Raw genomic sequence first — 17,585 nt, 5'->3', positions numbered from 1 at the left:
TTCTTTATTAAGACTCAATAATATTCCATTTTTTATCTATATATCTACATATATATTTATATATATTACATTATCTTTATCCATTCACCTGTCAGTAGACAATGGGGTTGTTTCCATATCTTGGCTATTGTGAATGATGCTGCAATGAAGGAAGAAAGGAAGAGAGAAATAAGGAAGAAAGGAAGGAAAGAAAAATTAATAAGAGTCAACAGATAGTGAAATCATCAAATAATCTATGATATATATAGAGAGAGATAGATACAAGTTTATTTATCCTATTTTCATGGTATATATATATGCAAGTATATATATATATGTATACACAGCTTATTTATACTGTTTCCATGGTGTGTGTATATATATATTACATAATGTATGTAATATATAATTTAATTTAAAAATGTTTAATATAATTTTAAATGTGAAAAAGAGTATGTCTCACATATAATGACATATGCCACATTGTTAAGAAAATAAAGTTTCAGATAATTGTTTACAGTACGATAGTATTTTTACTTTTCTTTTTGTGAATACCTACTCTTCTTTTAGAGCTATTTGTGAACGAGGAATGGAAGTGCAAGGATTTTAATATAGAAAGAACTGTAAGTGAAAAAAAGGGGTAGAACCATAACACATTTCCAAACTTTACAAAATGATGGGGTTTTTCAAATGCCCCTATCTAGGCAGAGAGGTGGTATATGCAGTAGGATTCTTCTTCAAGGATTAGGAAAGCTGGCTGTTAAAATCAGCCACTTGATTGAAGGCTAACTCAAAGTTGAGTATTAATTCATTATCTGTCAAGTATAGTCAATTGTGGTAGATTGAATGGAGTCAAAATGAAGCTGAAACTCAGAGTGTTTACTCACTTTTCTTACCCCATTTGAATACCTTCTTCCAAGTAATACTAAACCTCTGCCTGGGTCTGCAGCTGGCAATAACAATACTGGTCAAGATTTTGACTTGTGTTTCTTTGGAGACTTTATTTTTGTTCATCCTGAAGACATAATTTTGTTGTTTCTTTTGTTTTTGTTTTTATTATAAGCTTCTGAAGCAGTTGAAAATTTTGTTCAGTTTTTGAGATGTTACAGGTATGAGGCTATGTGTCCTGGTAAGTCTTTAGAACTTTGGAAAGTGGGACACAAGAGAGACTTAGAGTCATATTAAACTCAGTTTTGAAGCTGCTGAAAGCACTACACAGTCTTTGATGGGAGACAGGCTTGGTTATATTTGCTGAAGGATGTATCAAGACTAACGAGGTACTTAAGTGAGACCCCTCTTAATAGTACCAATCATAGTGATAATATGGTGAAGGAGAGGCCTAGAGATTATTACTTCTATTGCAAACCAGGAGGAAGGAAATAAATTCACATTCTGTTAAAAGTAGAAAAATATTTAATGTGCTATCAAATAAGGGCACATAATGAATAAGCTATTATTGGTCTCCAGCAACTTCTGTAATATTACTGTCAACAGACATCATATTTTCTGTGACGGCTGATGCTGGGCTCTGGGAGTAGATGGATTGGAGAGCAGAGTTTGAGATCACCCCATTTTCCAAAAGTGTATTGTCTGGGGATCTAGGGAAAGAGGCAAACAGCATTCCCCGATGTTCTGCCTGATCTAAGTATGATGATGCTTTGGCTGTGGCTCGGTTACAATATTAGTATGACCTCTGTCTCTGTCTTGTGTTCTGGGGGTGGGGGTGTAGAAGCCAACGTGAAGTGCTCTCTGCCCAAGCTTCTGTCACTTCCTCTCTGCTGAGTACTAAATGATTGCACACCACACACAGGAGAGGCCCTGAAGATATAACAAGTGACAGAAGTATTCAATAAGGGGTTAAAAGGACAGTGTGATTTTCACCTTTGTTACCAGGGACAGATGATAATGAGATTCCTGTCATCATGGCTTATAGAGAAGAAATGACACAATTCAAACTACGTTGACTGCTCTGTTAGCATCAAGAATGATGGAAAGAAGAGAAAGACAGCTTTAATAATTCATTTCAATCAGCTCTTTCTTTGGTTTGGTTAACTGTCAGTTTTCATATATACATATGATGGAATGATATACTACCAGTAGAATTATGTTTTTGAAGAATATTTAATGACAAAGGACAGTCTTATGATGTAATTTTAAATGTTAAAAAAAATGCCACACTTTATTTATAATATAATCCCATGCAGGAAGAAAAGCCTTTGAGTTATAAACAATGATGAAATCTCAGTGATGGAAATAATTTTGTTTCCTTTTTCTTATGTTGATATATTTTCCAAATTTTCTATTTTAAACTCCTTTTGCTTTTGCAATTTGAAAAATCAAAGATATTATTTAAAAATGTCATTTTTTTTGTAAAAACCACAGGACTTAATTCAAAGAACACTTGAAATTACACAAGTAAAAGGTAACAATGGAAGATGTAAGGGGGAGGGGTGGCATAGTTTTCTAAATTTTGCTTTCTGCTGAGTTGTTTTGGCAGCTCAATTTGAATTACTCAAGCTGATGGGTTTTATTTTAACCTTGTCTTTCAGAGAACCAAGATGGATAAAGTAAATGGAATGACAAAATATAGGGTTGGCTAGAAATTCCATTATAATAAAGAATTAGAGAGCTAATATAGACATTGGCACAGATAGCTAAGTTTATTAATTCTTAGTAAAAGCAGAGGCAAGGACATCAAGGGGATCCATCTCCTCTGACATCATTTGGGAATGTCTTGGTAACAAACTCGGTGCTCATAGTCTATACTCTGTAGCAAAACAAGAGCAAATAAAAACAACTTACAAATCTAGGAAATGAAGAATATTTAATCAGTTCATCACTACATCTCCCTACATTAATTACACTTATACTTTAATTACTCTTTCCCAATTTTTAAACCTTACATTTCAATTGTTTTAGATAAAAAGTTAACGTAGTAGGGAAAAAGTTTCAGAGCTACTTGTAGTAAATCCAGAATTGCTGTACCCCATTGGTTATCTCCAGGAAGTTCCTGGTTATCTAAGCTGCAAATGCTATCCTTAAAGTGCACAGATGAGACTACATTGAAAAAACGTTTGTGACTGGGTGCTGTGGTTCACGCCTGTAATCCCAGCACTTTGGGAGGCTGAGGCAGGCGGATCACCTGAGGTCAGGAGTTCGAGACCAGCCTGACTAGCATGGGGAAACCCCGTCTCTACTAAAAATACAAAATTAGCCGGGCGTGGTGATACATGACTGTAATCCCAGCTACTAGGGAGGCTGAGGGAGGAGAATCACTTGAACCAGGAGGCAGAGGTAGCAGTGAGCCGAGATCGCGCCACTGTACTGCAGCCTGGGTGACAGAGTGAGACTCTGTCTCAAAAAATAAATAGAAAGAAAGAATGTTTGTGCATGCTCTACAGTCTGTTCAATTTTAACAAGTAAAGAAAATTAAAAGTTGACAATATAATAAACTTTACGGCCGGGCGCGGTGGCTCACGCTTGTAATCCCAGCACTTTGGGGGGCCGAGGCGGGCGGATCACGAGGTCAGGAGATCGAGACCACGATGAAACCCCGTCTCTACTAAAAATACAAAAAATTAGCCGGGCGTGGTGGTGGGCGCCTGTAGTCCCAGCTACTCGGAGAGGCTGAGGCAGGAGAATGGCGTGAACCCGGGAGGCGGAGCTTGCAGTGAGCCGAGATTGCGCCACTGCACTCCAGCCTGGGCGACAGAGCGAGACTCCATCTCAAAAAAAAAAAAAAAAAAAAAAAAAAACTTTACATCTCCAACCATCACTAGGTCCCAAGGCATTTTATACTATACTATGGTTAATGAAAGCCAGTTCACAGAATAATTGATTTTTAAAAAGCAGAACCTATTTTAGAAATATTAAAAAAGCCAACCATTTCACTTTACAGATTAGAAAATTGAGGCTGAAGAGGTGAAGAGAGTTTCAAACCTAGGACAAAACTAGTCTGCATAGTTGTCATTGCACAATAATGCCTATTTAACTTGTCAAATATCAGAGATAATTGATGCTTTTATTTGAAAGGTTATTAAAGTCAAAATGAATCAGCATAATATTTTAATATTAAAATATTCCAGATGACTCTGAGCTGTGAAATTTCTTCTGCAGCATTCCCGATTAGGTGTCAGGAAGTTTCTGTTAATGAGTGGGAAGTTAGGCTAGAAGTTTCTGCAAAGTAAAATATGTTATTTGTGAGTGTGGACAAGTAAAGAGTTTGCCAAGCAGAAAGAAATACAATGCCTTTTAAAAATATTTAATTCAGCACATAAAAATATAAACACATAGGTTTTAGGTTTCACATATCTTCACAATTCTTGTTTAAATAATGGTGGATGAACGAGAAGCTACAGCATTTGTTTATCTTTTTCTACTTTCGTAACACATGACATTTATTTCCCTTTCTGACCCCCTTGCTCCTGCTGATGGATGTAGTATCATTTTCATGTTACTGTATTTTCATTCATTTGTTATGTATACTTTTTCTTATTTACTTTAAAGCGATTATCATTAGCTTTGTAGTTTTTGTCTCTTACTTTGATCCTCATGTTCGGTGACTGATATTCTTGGTTGCAGTGGGAAAGACAATGAGCATATAAAGCGTGTCCTTTGACCAACAAATAACAGAGCCTAAATGTTCACCCTAAATCCAATTAAAGTTCAAAAACCAGGCCTTTGGTTGAACAAAGATTATCTAATGAAATTGCAAAGGAAGAGTCCATTCCCAAATGCTATTTTAAGCCTCTAACTAGACATGCTGAAGTAGTACTAACTGATCACATTAAACATGTGATAGCAGATATGTTACTTAAGAATACCATATAATTCTAATTCTATTTTTGTTACCTACTCTTTGCTTTATATGAAGGACATACTTAATGGACCAGCTAATCTGTTAAATTTAAAGGAATTCCATTTAACAAGTTGTTTTTAAACACATTCATTCATTCTTCAGATATTTATTGAGTTTCTTTAATGGGTCAGGCATTCCTAGAGGATCTGAGAATATTGACGTAAAGGATCCTGCTTTCATTTAGTTTACATTGTACTGGGGATGGAGGCAGATAACTGAAAACAAATGAATAAATAAACAACATTCATTCAGTTAGTTATAAGTCCTAGGAAGAAAAGAAATTAGATGGGTGTGAGAAAATGATTGGAGGAGAGGTAATTTGGTCAGGGTTGTTAGGATTAGCCTCAGTGAGGGAATGTAAACCAAAATATAAATATTGGGAGATCTAAAGGACTAGAACATGTGAGGAAAGATTGGAAATGGTAACGACAAGCCAAATGAAGGTCTAGGGTAAGACTGTTCTGAAGAATTGGGCAAACACTCTAAGGGAAAAAGTAATGGCAGGTTTAAGAATTAGAGAGAAATCCAGTGTGGCTGGAATGTAGTTAATGACTGAATAAACTAATGGTGAAAGAAAAAAGAGTCTAGTACTGGGCCATCAGGTACTGGGATGTTTCCAGTTCCTTGATGTTAAAAATAAAGCTGCTGCTGGGCGCGGTAGCTCACCCCTGTAATCCCAGCACTTTGGGAGGCCAGGACAGGCAGATCACAAGGTCAGGAGTTCAAGATCAGCTTGGCCAATATGGTGAAACCTCATCTCTACTAAAAATACAAAAAAAATTAGCCAGGTGTGGTGGCGCATGCCTGTAATCCCAGCTACTCAGGAGGCTGAGGCAGGAGAATTGCTTGAACCCAGGAGGCGGAGGTTGCAGTGAAGCAAGATCGTGCCACTGCACTCCAGCTTGGGCAACAGAGTGAGACTCCATCTCAAAAATAAAAATAAATAAATAAATAAAGCTGCTATAAACATTGTATACAGGTTATTGTGTGAACATAAGCTTCTATTTTTCTGGTATAAATGCCCAGGAGTGCAATTGCTGGGTGAGAGTGTAATTGCATACTTAGTGTTTAAAGAAACTGCCAACCTGTTTTCCAGAGTACCTGTGCCATTTTGCATTTCTACCAGAAATGTATGTGTGACAGTTTCATTACATTCTCACTAGCATTTGGTGCTGTCACTATTTTTTTTTATTTTTAGCCATTCTGATAGGTATATAGTAATATCTCACTTTGCTTTTTTAATTTGCATTTTCCTAAATAGCTGATAACATTGAACATCTTTTCATCTGCTTATATGCAATCTATATATCCTCTTTTGTTAAATATCCTTTCATGCTTTTTGCCCATTTTTAATTGTATTGCTTATTTTTCTACCTTTGATTTTTGATAATTATTTATATATTCGAGATACTAGTATCTTATCAGATATGTGGTTTGCAGTTATCTTTCTCTCATTTGATAGCTTGTCTTTTTTTAACTTTTTATGAGGTCCAATGCATCAATCTTTATCAATTTATCAGTCTTTCTGTAGTACTTTCCTATAATGCCATGTCAGAGTCTTCCATGAACTGCCTGCAACCACTGTCTTATTCATGCTATACTCTTATATCTCACATTCTGTCTGTTGAATAAACTCCTATACAATCAATGAAAATGCTCACTCTTCCAGCCAGCCTACTCTGATCATTCCAACCAAAATCTTCTAATGGTTTATCATACTATACAAATAAAATTCAAGGGCCTTACCACTGCCTGCAAGACCCTACCTGATATAGCCATACCTGATATAGCCAGTGTTAGCTCTATGACCTCATCTCATCACTATTTGTCTGCTGCACACTGGGCTCTAGTCACCCTGGCCTCCTTGCTTTTGCTCAAATATACCAAGCATATTCATACCTCTAGCCCATTTCACGTACTGTTCTCTCTGTTTAGAAAACCCTTTGCTCCTGCATTAGTTTGATACTGAGGCTTTTACAAACTGCCATGCATTTAGTGGCTTAAAACAACACAGATTTATTCTCTTACAAATCTGGAGGTCAGAAGTCTGAAATGCGTCTCGCTGAGCTAAAATTCAGATCTGGGCAGGGCTGCCTCCCTAATGGAGACTCTAGGAGGTCATTTGTTTTGTTGCCTTTCACAGCTTCTAGAGACCATTCATATTCCTTAGCTTGTGGCACTTTTCTCCATTTTCAAAGCCAGGCAAAGAGCATCTTTAAATCTTTCTCTCACCCACACTTCTGCTTCCTTCTTTCACTTACAAGGACCCTTGTGATTACGTTGAACCCACCTAGGTAACCCAGAATAATTTTCCCATCTCAGAATCCTTAACTTAATCACATCTGCAAAGTCCCTTTTTCCCTGTGAAATACTACTCTCACAGATCCCAGGGATTAAAACATGGATATGTTTGGGGAACATTGTTTTGCTGGTCACACCTTCCAAATCTTCATATGTTATTTTCTCACTTCATTCAAGTTTCTGTTCAAATTTCACTTAGTCATTGATGCCGCCTCTGAGCATTCTAAATAAAATATTGTGCCTTTCTATTGCTCTATATTCCTCTGCTCTGTTTTCCATTCCTCATAACACTTATTGCCACCAAACGAATAATTTTGTTTTTGTTTATTGTTTGTCTGTACTAATATATAAACTCCATGAAAACAGAGATTTTATCTTGTTTGTTCACTGCTGTGTCCCCTGCCCCTCTTATCTAGAACAATCCCTGCTGTATGGAAGGTGCTCAATAAATGTTTATTGAATTGATGAATATTGAACTTCTGTACATATTATTTTCTACTCCAATGTACATTCTTAGACTATAATAACCATGTTTTATGTTAAACATTCCAAATCCATAAAATTTAGATACTGAAGAAATCTGATTTTTATTATGAGGATTCTATCTCACCTAGTAAGAAGTTAAAATCCTCTCTTCTGCAACACCTATTCTGACCTTGTTCACCTTTTTATTTTTAGAAGATTTCATTCAGCTATTTTTGTATAATAGAAAAGAGCTCCCCTCACCCTTCTCATGAGATGGAAGGTACAATGATGTGAATTTCCTTAAAGGCACTGGGCTTCAGCCTTGCTAAATGGTTGGGAAAACAAAAACTCATAGAAACACTGAAAATTCGATATCATATTATATATGGTGTACATACATATATATTCAATTTATTGGAAACAAATTTTAAATAACTATTTGCATAAAATCATGTCTTAATGGTTACTTTATATGGTTTTTAACGTTGCAATAAAGCTCAATGCACATTGACTTTTATGAATATTTTTAATATAAACAGAAACATCAGTGTCTTATACAGTAGTGCTGAAGGAAGAAGCATTGACTTTTATGAATATTTTTAATATAAACAGAAACATCAGTATCTTATACAGTAGTGTTGAAGGAAGAAGTGAAGGACAAAGGAAATCTGTGTCATTAGCTTACTGTGTAGTGTTACATACTTTTTTATTGTTTTGAGTCTCATTTCCTTATTTACAAAATGGTCATCATAATAGCAACTACATTTGGCTAGTATCAATTGATAAAAAGAGTGCTAATATGGTGAACAAGTCAGATGTGGTTTCTAAAAAGACGTTATTATAAACCATGACTCAGTAATGGCCAGACAGAATGCTTGGAGGAGGGTGGCGCAGAGGAGTGGGATAGGGGGCAGATCCAGAGGAATAAGAAGGGTTCCCTTCTCCCCTGATGGAATTGGCAGCCTTCTTTTTCCTTAGGAGTTAGAGGACAAAAATTCTTGACAAAAGAACTTAGGAAAATATTAAACTTCAGTAGAATCCAAAGTAGAGGTCAGAATCCAAGGGGGATTAAAAGTGTACAGAACAATATTGGGAATAAAGTTTCAAGAGTATAAAACAAAGATTGCCGTGGCAGGAGATCCCCTGGAAGGAAAGTTGACTATAAGAAAGGAATAGAGAGGTTCTCTAGCAACACAGCTAGCTAGCAGAAATGAGGCAAGAAGCAGGGCTGAATACTCTGAGGGACTAAAGCTTACACAGTAGATAAGAGGCCTATTTCCAGAAGTTCTGAGCGAAGGAGAACCAGTCATGAAAAGCACACATTTTCCGAGGTATATGCATGCTGCTATTCCTGGATCCTTGGGTTCTATGTCTGTTGTGTATCAGACACCAGTATATGGCAATATCCTCTTTTCAGGTGAATCATCTTAATACATTGAGAGACTTAGCTCCTATTGTTCCTGATTTATACATAAGCTCCTATCATTTTTTAGTTTACATGTGTGTGGAGGGTAGCTTTAATAGAGGCAGACAGATCTGGGAGCGCCTATGATCAATAGATGACTGATCACTTGTATTAGCATACATAGCAATAAACATGGCAATAGAATTTTAAAAAGCAGCATACAAACAAGGTCCAAACAAATGTAATGTGTACTTTAAATTAAAGTTTATATTTTTTCAAAATACTCAAATAATTAAAAAAGGACAGTAGAGAGACTCCATAGCTGTCAAATGGCTACTCTAAAACTAGAGTAGTTTTACTCTGGTAAATAGCATGTTACTAACACTCTTGCTTTAACAATGCCAAAAATACCGTCTTAAAATGACCCCACTGTCATTTTTTTTTGTTTTGTTTTTGTTTTTGTTTTTCGTTTTTTTTTTTTTTTTTTTTGAGACGGAGTCTCGCTCTGTCGCCCAGGCTGGAGTGCAGTGGCGCGATCTCGGCTCACTGCAAGCTCTGCCTCCCGGGTTCACGCCATTCTCCTGCCTCAGCCTCTCCAAGTAGCTGGGACTACAGGCGCCCGCCACCACGCCCGGCTAATTTTTTGTATTTTTAGTAGAGACAGGGTTTCACCGTGGTCTCGATCTCCTGACCTCGTGATCCGCCCGCCTCGGCCTCCCAAAGTGCTGGGATTACAAGCGTGAGCCACTGCGCCCGGCCCCCACTGTCATTTTTAAGAGTGGGGAAGGAAAACATAAAGAAGGTTAACTAGGTTATTTATCAGCAATGATTGAAAATAACCTAAGCAAATCATTTGGAGATGCCACTGCTGAGAAAAGAAGGTACCCTGATATTTTGACCTGTTTCCTAAAGGCCTCAAACATTTGTGGTTTGTTGGCTTGTTTGTTTGTTTGTTGTTATGAAGCCAACTTGACATAATGCTATAACAACTGGTATTTTGATCACATTAAAGAGTGAGTCAATTTGTTGAAAACAGATACAAATGTAATACATTTTTACCAGATTATGACTTTTTTTTTTTTTTTTTTTTTTAGAGACGGAATCTCACTCTGTCTTGCAGGCTGGAGTGCAATGGCGCCATCTCGGCTCACTGCAACCTCCACCTCCCGGGTTCAAGCGATTCTCCTGCCTCAGCCTCCCGAGTAGCTGGGATTATGGGGGTCCGCCACTATGCCCGGGCTAATTTTTGTATTTTTAGTAGAGGCAGAGTTTCAGCATGTTAGTCAGGCTGGTCTCGAACTCCTGACCTCAGGTGATCCGCTGGCCTCGGCCTCCCAAAGTGCTGGGAGTACAGGCACGAGCCCTCATGCCCAGCCAGCTATAAAACTTTTAACTCCCTCTACTCATATCCCTAAGGCGTCAAATGCCTGTTTGACTAAATTTTTCCCTCTTTCACTAGTGGGCTGGCTTACTGTAAATACAGTACAAACAATTACCATAGTTCTCTTATCTCCATGTATTGTTTCATTCCTTCAACAAATATTTATTGACACTTTAAGTGTTCGGTAAACCTCTAAGCCTTGGGTATACATATTTGAGGCAGACAGAGACCTTGACCGTAAGGAATTTAGAACCTAGCCTCCAATCTACACCTAACTGCTTACTTGCTGTTACAGGTTTCAGTGTTGAGGCAATGAAATCAGTCCCTGTTCCTTTATCTCCCCGAGTATTCTATGAATAAATTTTTAATGACATTTTACATACCTAGTTGAATTGTCTATTAACAGAAGTACCCCTAAGTGGTGAGCAACTTGAGAGAAGCCTGGGTGCCGACTAAAGAGACCCTTCTTCAGCTGAGATCCTGGAGAGGTAACTGCAGGTGTTGATTATATGCCCCTACCCTACCTGTTTATCTAGAATATAAGCCAGGGGAACAGGAGTCTTATCTTGTTCATGGTTGTATCTCCAGCCCCTAGGACAGTACCTGGAATATAATAGGCACCCCCTTAATATCTGTTAAACTTATAAATTAACAAATCAGTTTTTCTGATTTCTAGGTCTTGATTCTTTCCATTGCAACACACTATTTTGTGCCTTAACGCACTGTGTTCTTGCTTATTTCCCAGGGCATGTGTTAAAACTGCCAAAAGGGAAGATATTATTGTATTGTATGCCACAACTTTGGCACCCGCGTAACCAGTGTAGTTTGTAAGACTGGATTTACATTATCTATTTATGACCATGACTCCAGCTGATTCTTCTCTTTACAGCTGGCACCCAGCTAGAGAGAACTCCAAGCCCTTGAGCCTCATTCAGGGATAAAGTCCTTTACCTTCTTTTCTTGATGTCACTGTTGCCTGACATGTCCCTTCTTTCTTATTTCTTGTGTTACTTTTCATTTTGGATCTTGCATTCACCCCCTTGGATCTTCAATTATTTCTGCAGCTTTGAAACTAACATAGCAGTACTGAAATTGCTCTGTAGTCTGTCCAGTCTTTTGGGGCTGCCCTCAGTAACATTTCTTGATAAGTTCACCAAAGGTTATAATCCTCCTCAGTGTTGGCTGCCATGGCCAGCATCTAGCCGTATTCATCCAATTCCCAAGGGGAGAAATTGAATAGGCATTCAACAAATGTTTGTTCATTTGAACTCATTCATAATAGTAGTGGCTATAAAATGAGGATCACTGCCTGGCTCACAACAATCCCATCAGTGAACATGCTTGTGCTACCCTCCTTTCATGAAGGAAGTCTCCTCTGCCCCCAAATACATCATTTACATGGAATCTACTATTTTCTTAAATAACATACATTCCTAGTCATAGCTTGTGATCAAGAGAGTGAGAAATTAGCCAAATATAAACAAAGTATGTGGCCTAAATTTAACTCAAATCCTCTCACCAGGAGTAGCCTTGAAAGACATGAAAGACAACTGCCTCTGGGCTGTCTTTCATGGAGGAGGCCTGGAGAGTGCAAGTGCGAAAACTGCAGTAGTCTTGGTGCCGATCGTAACATCAGGAGAGGTATTTCTCACTCTTATCATGGGAAGAAGGTATGTGTGTGCTAGGTAGTCAAGGGGTAAGATACATTTTTCAGAAATTGACATGGCTGTCTGGCTTCCATTTATTCTTTTAATTGTGACATTTTTCTCCTATCACCCATTAAAAAAAATGGCTTGCACCCCTAGTACTATCTAAGATTGCAATGAGTGTTTCCATGTCATTACATTGACCTTACTAAGTTGGCCACAATAGTCAGGTATCAGTTTGGGGAGAGAGCACATGTCCCAAGCTAGTCTAATCAGAGTTTACTCTCCTGATATTTTTCAAATTCCTCTGAAGGGCATAGCTTTAGCTTCACCAAGAAGGAAGTCAACACTCAGAAGCAGAGGTGAGGGATGGAGAAAAATAGAATGAGATAGAAAGAGAAAAAGAGAGAGGCAGAGAGAGAGGGTCCTGATAGTGGTCAAGTCCCTGTTTCTGGATCCAGAGTGTTATGGTTACTGCCTTCTGGAAGTAGGAAAGGAAAAGTTTGTTCATCCTTTCCTTCATTTTTATAAACACATGTCAGCCTTCCAAAACATACTCCATTTATGTAGGCTACTTTATGTTAGATTTTATTTACTTTGCAATCATAGTTGTCCAGACCAATATACTGTACCAGTTTGCAGTCCATCTTTTGGTTATGAAATAAAAATAAAAAATAAAAAAATTGTAGAACAATATAAAATTGCATATTTTTGAGTGCATCATAGGAAGTAAGGGGAAGTATTGGTTTGATACTTTTGTTTCATTTGCGAGTTTGTGGTGTGTGTGTGTGTGTGTGTGTGTGTGTGTGCATGTGCATACACTGGGTCATTAGAGGGTAATGTTAAAAAAATTTGAAAGCTATGCACTGAAGGTTCTTAATCTCTAACTCAGTGGGGCCACTTGAAGAGTGTAGAAAATCAGTCTACATGATTTCAGTTTTAATGAACACCACAGGAATGTGGGAGGTGAACAAAAGCATGAGAAAGGCTGATTCATTCAAGAAACTTCTTTGTACTTGGAGTGAAATATTCTCAAAGTGACACTCTATGAAATAATTTATGTTTATGAATTTGGTAAAGACTGTAAACGACAAGGCCAGAAAGAAATTCCTTTCAGTAGCTGCAGCCTCGTAAGCTGTGGAAGAGTCCAGTTATCCAGGCGATTGGCTTTGTGTGAAATCTTCATATCATGCAAAATCTAAGAAAGAATCAGAGGAAGTTAATAGAATCAAGACAGTAAGGATTGCACAATCACAGCAGGATGATGGGTGTGCACCAAGACTCATTTAGAAAAATAAACCAAAATATGAGGATGACTCAGCTATGAATGGACACCAAAGCAGATTTCCTTCAGTACTGCTGGAATGACGCGAGCCTCCTATTTATGGAATTCAGCTCCATGAGGGAAGGATTCAATCTCTAAAGGGAACCCATTGTGAGAGAACAGCTTTATTACTGAAGTGGATAACTTCAGGGGAGTAACTGTTGCAGCTGCTCTATGGTTAAGGGATAGAAAATGAACCTGTACCACGTAGAGGCTAGAGTAGGTATGTAGGGAGCAGTGTCTTACGTGAAGGGGGAGGTAATACCTGGCACTGATCAAATTATCCGGAAGAAAACTATGATCTTAATAACAGAAGCTAAAACTATGGGAGAGTTTTAGATGTGCTTGAGGGTGAGGACCAACTCCTGGTTAGGATGAGCAGCGCTGTCCAGTAGGGTTTTCTGTGATAGATTCTATGCGGCCCCATGCAGTAGCCACTATGCATATTTTACCATTAATTACTTGCAATAAGTCTTGTGCATCTGAGACCTGAATTTTAAATTCTACTTAATTTGAATTTATTTAAATTCAAGTTGAGATAACCACATGTGGCTAGTGTCTTCCATGGTGCAGAGTGGAGCCCAGCTTATGAGAGTGTTTAGGTGTTTAGGAAACAAGATGGGAGACAGGTAGAATGGGCATGATGGAGAGCTTTGAAAACAAGCCAACTGTGATAGAAAGCAAAATTTGTCAGTTGGTCAAACACTGCTTATTTCCTGCAAACTGCTAATCCTTGAATTCTCACCTATATTGGTGAAGTCCTTTGGAAAAGCCCACTCTACTTGATTTGTGCTCCAAAGCTTCACAAGGAGTGTGTCCATAGGATGACTTGAGTGTTAATAGGAGAGCAGTGCATATTTGGTCTCCAGAAATTATTGTTGCAGGGGAATCAAAATAAGAGCATGCCCCAAACGTATGGGAAATTTTTAGCATCACTGAAACTTTTAGTCGAATTATTAATTTTGCCGTATAGTCAGATGAAGCAAACAAACACACAACTTTGTTGAATTTTATATTTCGAGAGATAAGCTGAGCTAAAAGTGTGTGTCTAAATAGACACAGACTCACGTTGTGTCAAATTCATGTAATGTTGGACTTGTTAACTGATTCTAAACAAGTTTTGTATATCCCCTACAATAAATAGTGCCATTATCTTCACGGAATTCATCAAGCCAGAAACTCAAAAACATTTTTTTTTAGGTTTTGAAATAATTTTCTAAAGTATTGCACATTTACTTGTCGATTATAAAAACATCCTAAGATACAGGTAAGCAAAAGAAGAAAAAAAATCACTATTCATCCTGCCACCAAAACTGTAGTTAAATTTTGTTATATATGCTTCCAGAGGTTTTTTAGTTCCCTATGATGTATAAGGTCCTATCAACATGCATGTACTCATATACATATTGAATTGCAATCACACAGCATAATATTGTAGTTTGTAATCTTATGTTTTCCTGTTTTCATGTAAATATTTATATGTGTGTATATAAATAATTGGTTTTGTTTAAAAATATATACAGTTGCATACATTTGGTTATTTTAATAACTGCATAGTATTTTATTTTGTGTATGAACCAGAATTAATTTAGCCATTCCCGTGTTGTACATGTATTTTTTTCTTTCCCTCGTCCTGAACAGAACTCTGTTAAATATTATCTTATCTACTTATTTCCATATTTGTGCAAGTATTTCCTTTCAGTGATACATATTAGCTGTACGTATTTTCAGGTACATGTGGTATTTTTATAATTCAAATAATTAAATCAGGATAATTAGACTATGCATCATCTTAAATATTTTCTTTTTTTATGCTAGGAATATTTGAATTTTTATCTTCTGGCTAGTTTGAAATGTACACTCACTTAATGTTAACTACAGTCACCTTACTAATCTGTTGAACACCATGTCTTATTTCTTCCATCAAGTGTATACTTGTACCCATTAATCAACCTCTCTTCATCCTCTTCGCTCCCTACCATTTCTGATAAACCTCAATCTACACTCTATTAGGTCCACCTTTTCAGCTCCAACTATAAGTGACAACATGCAGTATTTATCCGTCTGTGCCTAGCATATTTCACTAAGCATATTGACCTCCAGTTCCATACATGTTGCTGCTAATGACAAGATTTTATTTTTCATTGATATTCCATTGTGTATACATATCACATTTTCTTTATTCATTCATCCATTAATAGACACTAGGTTGATTCCATGTTTTGGCTTTTGTGAATAGTACTGCAATAAACATGGGGATGTGGATATGTCTTCAATATATTAATTTCCTATCTTTTGGACACATATCCAGTAGTAGAATGGCTGGATCATATGGTAGTTCCATTTTTAGTTTTTTGAGGACTCTCCACACTGTTTCCATAGTGGCTGTACTAGTTTACATTCCCAGAAACAGTGTAAGAGAGTTCCCCTTTCTTCACATCCTCAACAGCGTGTTAGTCTCTGTCTTTTTGATAAAAATCATTCCAATTGAGTTCTTTGAGTTACTTATATATTCTGAATATTAATCCCTTGTCAGATGAATACTTATCAAATATTTTCTACCTTTTCTCTGGATTGTCTCTTCACTTTGTTTTTATTTATTTATTTATTTATTTATTTATTTTATTATACTTTACGTTTTAGGGTACATGTGCACAACGTGCAGGTTAGTTACATATGTATACATGTGCCATGTTGGTGTGCTGCACCCATTAACTCGTCATTTAACATTAGGTATATCTCCTAATGCTATCCCTCACCCTTCCCCCCACCCCACAACAGGCCCTGGTGTGTGATGTTCCCCTTCCTGTGTCCATGTGTTCTCATTGTTCAGTTCCTACCTATGAATGAGAACATGCGGTGTTTGGTTTTTTGTCCTTGCGATAGTTTGCTGAGAATGATGGTTTCCAGCTTCATCCATGTCCCTACAAAGGACATGAACTCGTCATTTTTTATGGCTGCATAGTATTCCATGGTGTATATGTGCCACATTTTCTTAATCCAGTCTATCATTGATGGACATTTGGGTTGGTTGCAAGTCTTTGCTATTGGTCTCTTCACTTTGTTAATTGTTTCCTTTTCTGTGCAGAAACTGTTTAGCTGGATGTAACCTCATTTGTCTGTTTTTGATTTTGTCTTTACCTTTGGAGTCGTACACAAAATATCTTTGCTAAGAACAATGTCCTGGAGCTTTTCCCCAATGTTTTCTTTTAGCAGTTTCATAGTTTCCGGTCTTAGATTTTAGTACTCGATTCATTTGGACTTGACTTTTAATTTTTGATTATTGTGGGTACATGGTAGATGTATATATTTATGGGGTACATGAGATGTTTTGATACAGGCACACAATGTGAAATAAATATCATGAAGATCACGGTATCACTCTCCTCAAGCATTTATCCTTAGACTGTTTATTGAATTTTTTTTCTTTTTTTTTGATGTAGGCACTCAAAGATATAAATGTCCCTCTTAGTACTGCTTTTGGTATATCTCACAGGTCCTGATATGTTGTGTTTCCAATATCATTTGTTTCAAGAAATTTTTCAGTTTCTTCTTAATTTCATTATGGATTCACTGATCATTCAGGAGCATATTATTTAATTTCCATGTATTTTTATAGTTTCCCAAATTCTTCTGGTTAGTAATTTTTAGTTTTATTCCATTGTGGTCAGAAAAGATGCTTGACATGATTTCTTTTGTTTAATATTTTTAACACTTGTTTTGTGACCTAACATGTGGTGCATCCTTGAGAATGATCCATGCGCTGGGAAAAAAGATGTGTATTCTGTGGCCATTAGATAAAATGTTCTGTAAATACCTGTTATAACTATTCGGTCTATAGTGCAGATTAAGTCTGATGTTTCCTTTTTGATTTTCTGTTTGAAGTATCTGTCCAGTTCTGAAAGTAAGATACTGATATTTCTAGCTATTATTGTATTGGGGGTCTATTTCTTAATCTAGCTTTAATAATTTTGCTTTATATATCTGGTTGTTCTAGTGTTGGATGCATACATATTTTATATACACTTGTTAAACTGACCCCTTTATCATCATATAGTGACCTTCTTTGTCTGTCCTTATACAGTTGGTCTTGAAATCTATGTTATCTGATTTAAATATAGTGACTCCTCCTCTTTTTTGGCTTCCATTGTCATGTAATATCTTTTTCCATTCGTTTTTCAGTCTATGTGTGTCTTTACAGGTGAAGTGTGTTTCTTGTAGGGAAG

This window comes from Symphalangus syndactylus, chromosome X (genome assembly GCF_028878055.3).
Source record: "Symphalangus syndactylus isolate Jambi chromosome X, NHGRI_mSymSyn1-v2.1_pri, whole genome shotgun sequence".
Taxonomy (NCBI): domain Eukaryota; kingdom Metazoa; phylum Chordata; class Mammalia; order Primates; family Hylobatidae; genus Symphalangus; species Symphalangus syndactylus.
This window is presented reverse-complemented; position numbering follows the sequence as displayed.